We start from the raw sequence: 7528 nt of genomic DNA on the forward strand, positions 1-7528 counted from the left end.
ACCCAAAACAAACAAAAACCAAAACAACAAAACCCAAACAAGCAAAATACAACAACCCAAAACTCAGAATAGTAGAATCTGTAGTGTGATAGGAAAGTCCACTGCATTTCGGGGGGGCTTCACATTGAAATTGGGCCTGAAAATGAAGTATTTGTCTTCTTTCTAAACTTTCATAAGAATGTGTTTTCTCTGATTATGACAAGTGATGCTGAGACTGGAGGCAAATAGCTACTACAAATATACTTTTCAGCAAAGTTAAAATAGTTTCAACGCGTATTTAGAGTATCAAATGTTATTTGGGAGAACATTTTAAAGCTGAAGGTCAGGTAGTAAAACCTCTAAAAGGTTAAAATGGCAATGATATGTATTTTGCAACATCATGAAACTTAATATGAAACTGACAGACGTTTTTGTAAACAAACCTTTTCCGTTTATCCTTGAGACATGTGGAAGTATGAATGTTTGAAGAAAAGCAAAAGAAAAAAAAAAAACCAAAACATTATCTTAGGTCTCTCTTAATCACTGAATCACTGCTCTTCTCATGGATCAACTTCATGTTGAATTGTTCTTGACAATGACAGATTGGATACTTTGTTATTTATCTACCTTTGCTGTTCTCTCAGCAGCTTTAGGGCAGAGATGTTTCGGCTGATCTACTAGTATAAATTCGCTTTTACTAAGTGTAAGGTGCAACCAACCACTAAGCTAATCAACAAAGTTAATGAAAATACACAACAAAGACATTCAGTGCAATACAGGAGATCATATTTTGTAAGTCTGAAATATTTCTGTACTTGGTACTTTCTGGTAAAGGACACTAGATTTTGATACAAGAAGAACCCATCAAACAACATGAGATTTTTTTTTTTTACCTTATTTAATGCATCTTAGTGCTTGCCAGCAGTTGTTATTTCTTTGCTAAGTTAGTTACATTGCACTACTTGAAAATTGCTCTACATTTTTTAGGATTATGATTTGGGTGATCAGTCCTTGTGACTGTAGGGGAATACTGTTCAGAAGAAAAAAGGATGAGGAAATCCCACCAGTAGAGTCAAATGGGCAATACAATATCCATTATATACTTGTGTAATTACGTATTACCCATGAGTGTTTTCTTTCCTTCATCATCCCTAAATTTGTTAGAGGTTTTGGACATATATTCCTAATAACATACATCTCCTCCCTGGTACATAAAGACAGGTATATCGGGATGCTGCTTTCCACTTTTATAGTTTACAGTTTTATTTGTCCCTAGAGTGAGCTCTAAATTGGCATGCTGCTGTCCATCAACCAGAAAGATGTTTCCAGAACTCTGTGTTCCTTTTTTAAATGACTGAGAAAAATATGTAGGTTGTGGCTTTGGTGCAGTGACTGGGTTTTTTTCAGTCCCTCAAACAGAAAATGGAGACTGTGTGAGTGATATCAGTATAAACTATATATCACTGCTAAAAATTACATCTGTTTGCAAGTTAAAAACCTGACATTATTTTTTCACATGCACCAGTCTAAACAATTAAAGTTAAAAGCTTTAACAAAAAGAAAAAACACATTTAAAAAGCACATTTTAAAATCTGCTTGATTTCTTCTTTTTAACAAGCTTAGTTTGCACATTTGAAAAAACATTCTTAAAATGGGCAAATTGCCTATGAACTTGATAAAAATATTTATTAAAAGAGGTTACAGTATGATGTAACTTTTTTTTTATTATTAAACTATGAATACCTCATGTGCTCTAATTGGAAAATAATTACAGAAAGTTTTTTTTTGGGTGCTCTCAGTAAACCAACATTCTCTGAAATTGTTATGTCAGAGTAAGCCAGAAGTATGTCCTGACTGTTGCCCAGACCAAGGACACTCTTAGTTGTTCAATTAACTAAACCTAAACCTAAGTACATTTTGAGTATTTTATACCTTTTTTTTCCTTTCCAGTTTCTGCATTAAAAAAAAAAAAAGACTTTTAAAAAAGAGAGGATATATACTATTGTCTTGGTTTGACAAGACAGGAGTCTGTGAAGGAGGGCAAAAGCCTCCTGTGCAATGGAGAAGGTAAACCCCCTCCCTCTGAATTACCAGGATTTTTAAATTAAAAGGCTATCAGGCAAAGATATGGGAATGGGAGTAACAATTCTTTACTAGGAGAAAACTAGATAACAACTTAAAAAGGCAAATGCAATTGGTACAAACAAAACTAGTGATAAAGTCCACAACCTGAGGATTCGGGGTGTTGGTAGCAGTCCGGTTGAAAAGACAGCTGCTCCTCTTGCAGTGGCTGATGAACTGCAGCTGCAGTGGTGATCTTTAGAAGGGTATAGTTTTCTCTGAAGATCTGGTGGCAGTGGGGCCGGTCTTCCTCTGCACCGGGGCTGCCTCCGAGCTCCGCCGCCGCCGCCTCACCGTGCTCCAGCCGCTTCTCTGGGAATCCCGCCGAAGGAGCCGCTTCTCTCGGGAGTCCTGCCGAAGGAGCTGCTTCTCTGGGAAATCCCACAAAGAAAGAGCTGCTCTGTCTCCCAAAAGGTACCCCTTTATACAATAAAAGAGTGCTTGGCTTCCCCCTCTGGGTGGAGCATCTCACAATGGGATGATGTTACGTTACCAGCCCTGCAGTGAGTCAGTCAGTGGCCCATTAACAAACCATTACCTCTTCGGAGCAAACCATTGTTCTTGGAAGAGATAACAAACCTGCCCAACCTCCAACAGATGGCAAATAGAATACAAGCTTATCTTACAAACCAGGACAACTATGCAGAAGGCAAATAGTGATACTACATGCAAAATTCTAGCAGGCTTTATGAGAAAAAAGCTTAAGAAACATAGAAATGCAGGTTGGTTCATCTTCTCCACCCATAGTATCAAGCATGTATTTCCTTTATTGATTGATTGAATATTCATTCTTTAAGTTTAAAGATAAATTTTAGAATTAGAGTTACTGTTCCATTTTTTACATTAAGTCTGAAAAAGTTGCTTGCATTTTTATGGTCATTAATGTACCCTAATCTAATCTAGTAACTGTTATAAATTGTGACACGACAATTTGAAGTGTCTTAATTCAATAAAGCAATTTTATTTAAAATAGCAAGCGAGTAAGGCAGGCAAAGCACAGCGCTGGGCGGCCGGGGAGTCTCCTGCTCCACCAACGGCGTGCAAAAATGTTCTGTCCCAACCTTCCTTTTATCCCCCCGCTTCTCCTTGCAGGCGTGACTCTCCAGATGTAGTCTGAGTCTGGTCGTTGTGATAGCTTCTAAGTCTCTTCTTTTGACATACAGCAAGCAGACCAGATACACACACCCAGGACTTTAATCTCAACCTCCTTATCACCTTGTAAGCAAATAAGCATTTCAAAGACACACCAGTACATTCTTATGCAAACCAAGGTAAGCAAGCATACCACAGTCTTCCACTTATCTCAGTAACAAAGAAAATGAAAGATGAGTTGTAATAAGCAAACCCACCATATGGCCTGACTGGAGAAGAGATCAAGGTGAAGTCAAGTGGTGAGTGAGTTGTCACATTTTGCCCAAGGACTCTGACATGTCTGCATCCATCACATTTGCCATGTCATGTAATAAAAGCTCATCTGCACACTTACCAAGGAGCACAGAGAGACAGCTCTCATCAGTTATGCAGGTGGAAAGCCTGACTGAAAATCTAATGAGAGGTGTCCCTTGCAGTCAGATGTACTAAGTGAAGTAGTGTGCCATTAAGGTCAAGACATTGAGAGAAGCAACATTATGTTGGGTTACTGAACTAATAAAACATCTCAAAGAAATCTCAGAGCATGATAAAATTGTATTTTAGTATCAAAAATCAAGGAGTTGAGGATTTTTTATTACACTGCTTAAATTAATTTGTCCATGTCACTGTTTTCTAAAAGGGAATAGAACTGGTATTTTGCTCTAATAAGTCAACAGATCAGCCTCATGATCTTTTTCAGTTCATTAATCAAGTGAACTCAATCCACTCATTTGGAACAAATCCATCCCAGCTGATGTTCATAAGTCTACTTAATGAACAAGCCTCTGGAGTTGCTTGGATGTGGCTGCCCTTGCACATACCTGCTTGGAACAAGGAATGTATTTATTCCTGCTGTGCAGCTACTCTCCAGCTGACCAGCTCCTTAGTCTCTCACTTGTTTATGGTGGCTCCTGTAAGCTGCCTTTGGTCCTTGCTCCCTGATGAGAAGCAGATCTCCATTTCCAGCTTGATCTTGCACCACCCTTCCTCAACAGGCAAGACCAGGCTACTGAAGCTCTCACTCATTAGTCTTCTGCTAGCTGTGGCACTTCACTTGGTTTTGGGGATGGTGTAAGCTGCTGCCTTCTCAGTGCAGCTGGCACTGGGTTCCACCAAGGAGACCTTCAGTCTCAGCCACAGCATAAACTCTTATCATGGTACTGTTCTTAAACCTTCCCAATACATACAGAAAATTTGCAGCTTAAAAAAAAAAGTATCAATAGGAAGCTGAACTGATCCATAAGATATATTGAACTAGAATAGAGCAGAGAGGTCCCTAAAGCAGAGATCCTTTGGCGGGCTGTAGCACTAAATCCTAGTGTCTGGGCAGCAGCTTACTTCCTTAAAAGAAACAAATTTGAAAATAAAGTACATATAGCTCCCATTACTAAAGTATGTGCTCCAGGGGATTCATGTAGTGCCTGAACAAAGATTTTATTTACAGACACAATTTGCTGTGGGCAGTGAAACTCACTTGTTCCGAATTTGACATTTTCTGAAGGCCTTATCATTCATCACATTAAACCAAAACATTCCACAAGCCTGTCTCAAACATTAATGCTTTTTCTGCTATTTGTTTCTCTACAGTTACAGTTTTCTGGGCTTATCATTCTCATTTAAAAGATAATGAGCATATATATTTACCTAACAAATAGTTACTGTACCCTGTCCCATCTCTCGCTTCAGGTTTAGAAGTTGCTGTGTACTTTTATGGGTAGAAGAGAGGCAGCTACCATGCTCAAATAGTAAGGAAACATTCCCTTTGGGACAGATTTAATTTAAAAGCTGTTGGGATATTGGGATGAGCCACATCTAACACAGAAATTATGTCAAAATAAAAATTAAAAAATAATATAAGTATTACAGTTCCACAGGTACTTTTCCAAGTGGTGTTCAGTTTGGGTTTTTGTACATCATGTGAATAAATGTGTGGACAATATCTAAAGATAAAATCCTGATTGCTACATGCAGCTAATATTTCTATAACCATCTGAAACAAATGTCCAAAGCCTGTTCAGACAGGATAATTTTATGAAAGGAAGAAGTTTCAGTATGTTTCTGCCATTTTTAACTGTCATCATCTGCAAACGTTTGGAGCTGGCAGACTCAGATGCTCTTATCTGATCCTCTGTTCCTAGTTCTTAACTGCCTACTCCTTGCTGAACACCATCTCATGACAAGGAGTTCAGTCTGGTTACAGGGCTATCTTCACCTCACATCTACAGTGTTCACTACTGACAAATTGCTCTGGAACAAGGTTTGCAGAGTCTTGTAGAAAGACTTGGAAAACTTTTTGATCTTTATGCTTCCTGAGGAGCGTTTCCACTTTAAAGATTTTTATTTCTTAAATCTTCCCAGTAAGAAGTCTCTTTGTAACTTGAGAATGATTCACCAGACTGAGCCTGAAGAGTGTAGCAGTCCAGGAGCCTGCAGTATTTGAAATGTAGGGAGAGCAAAGACATAAAAAATGCTGGTAATTCTGTAACATTGGAGCAAATCCTTTTAATCCCTCGTCATTTTACTTTTTTTAGGCCTAGGATGAGTGGTACAGTTATAGTGGGCTTTTGTTTCTCTTTGCCTTTGGGAAAACTAGTCATCTGTGGTGATTCTCTATTCTGGCAATAAGTAACTGACCTGTTATTTTTTGCATTATTCTTCTGATGTTTATTGGTTTTGGGTTCTTTTGCTGCAGCTTTGGGGGTATTTTTGTGTTTGTGTGTTTAGTTTTTATGTTTTTTTCCCCCCTCTGGATTATTCCTCTTCTTTCTCTCTCTGAATTTTCAGGTATTTCTTTTTTGATACCAGTGTCAGATAATTTTTTTATCTAACACTTATCTTTATTGGAATCAATCAATTAATCATAAAAACCCAGATCCAAACCTAATCTGTGATCTCCTTACTCAGATCATAGAATAAGCTAAACAACACTTATCATCCTGATTTGTGGTATCACATCAAGGACATGCAAATGTGGTTGTCATTAGCTGATACTAATGTACCCTTTCCAAGTTTCTGCAGGTATTTACATGGAAGGTCCTGTGGTAACATAAATCATCTGAAGATACAAAACACACCAAATACATAAGGTGACTGCGTATGTACTGCTCTCAGGCCTAAGAACAGCCACAGACCCTGATGGTTTGTAGCCAGACGTGTGTAGAGAAGTGGCCATAGGTTTGGGGCATCCCAGACCTAAAATACTGTCAGTTTTTGGTGCTCCCCTACCCATCTTACTGGCTGACAACACTGCCTGTCAAATCTGTCTTTGGCATCTCAGACCAACCTTGCACTTAGGGATAGATTTTGCCTTGGAGTGTGGAAAATGCTCATTTATATTTCATCTAAAACCCAGGAATTTTGAGAATAAACAGATAGATCTTGTTGCAGTTGTTGGGTGTAGAGACAGGAATGCTAGACAGAAATGAAGTATTTTATAATTTTCTCTTTACAAAGTGCTCTTGCAAGACTCATGCAAGTGCTAAGCCTTATGCTAATATTTGTAAACAAGGAGGAATTGATAATCACACTGTGGGAGAAATTTGAAGACTGAAGATGAACCTTAAAATGAATGAGTGCTACCTGTTCAGTTTACCCAGGGAAAAGTTGAGGGTGATTTGATCATGTTCTGTTAGGAAAATCAATACATGTTATCTAGCCTTTTAGTCAAACAGAAAAAGGTGTATCAGGATTCACTGACAGGTAGAAGTAGCCAGACAGCTGAAAAAAGGCATATGCTTTTAAAAGTATAGATATAGATAGTAACCTAAAATCTTCCCTTTCAGTTTCCCCAAAAAATGTTAAAGAAAAAAAAATTTAAAGGGTCAACGCTATAGCCTTGACTGAAATTAGAAGTGCAGGAGGAGAAGGGACTCCACTCAAAGGCTGCAGGTTTTAATGCTTGTCAAGAAACTGGGAATTTCTAATTGCTGGCAGCATTTCAGAGGAAACATTTGCTTTGTTACTAAATTACAAGCATCTAGGGCACTAAAATTATCTACAACTATAATTCCCTTTGCATTTCAGAATTATGCAAAACTGGGGTATGTCAGAAGATGAAAGCATCTGGGACCCTTTATATTTCTTTCATGCTTTTCATTTTTCCCTCTCAGCGGCACTGTTCAGCACACACAACTTCCAGCAATGCTCCAGCCATCCTCCTCACTCATTGGCCATGGCTGACACAGAGCTGACCCAAAGCTCGGTGGTTCATCAAGAGAGATGAAAATCAGCCAAGCCCTAGGGAGAGAAGTTTTCTGCATTTGTCTCCTGTCCCTTCCAGGTACATCACCTCCTGCCT

Source organism: Lonchura striata, chromosome 2 (genome assembly GCF_050655825.1).
Source record: "Lonchura striata isolate lonStrDom1 chromosome 2, ASM5065582v1, whole genome shotgun sequence".
Taxonomy (NCBI): domain Eukaryota; kingdom Metazoa; phylum Chordata; class Aves; order Passeriformes; family Estrildidae; genus Lonchura; species Lonchura striata.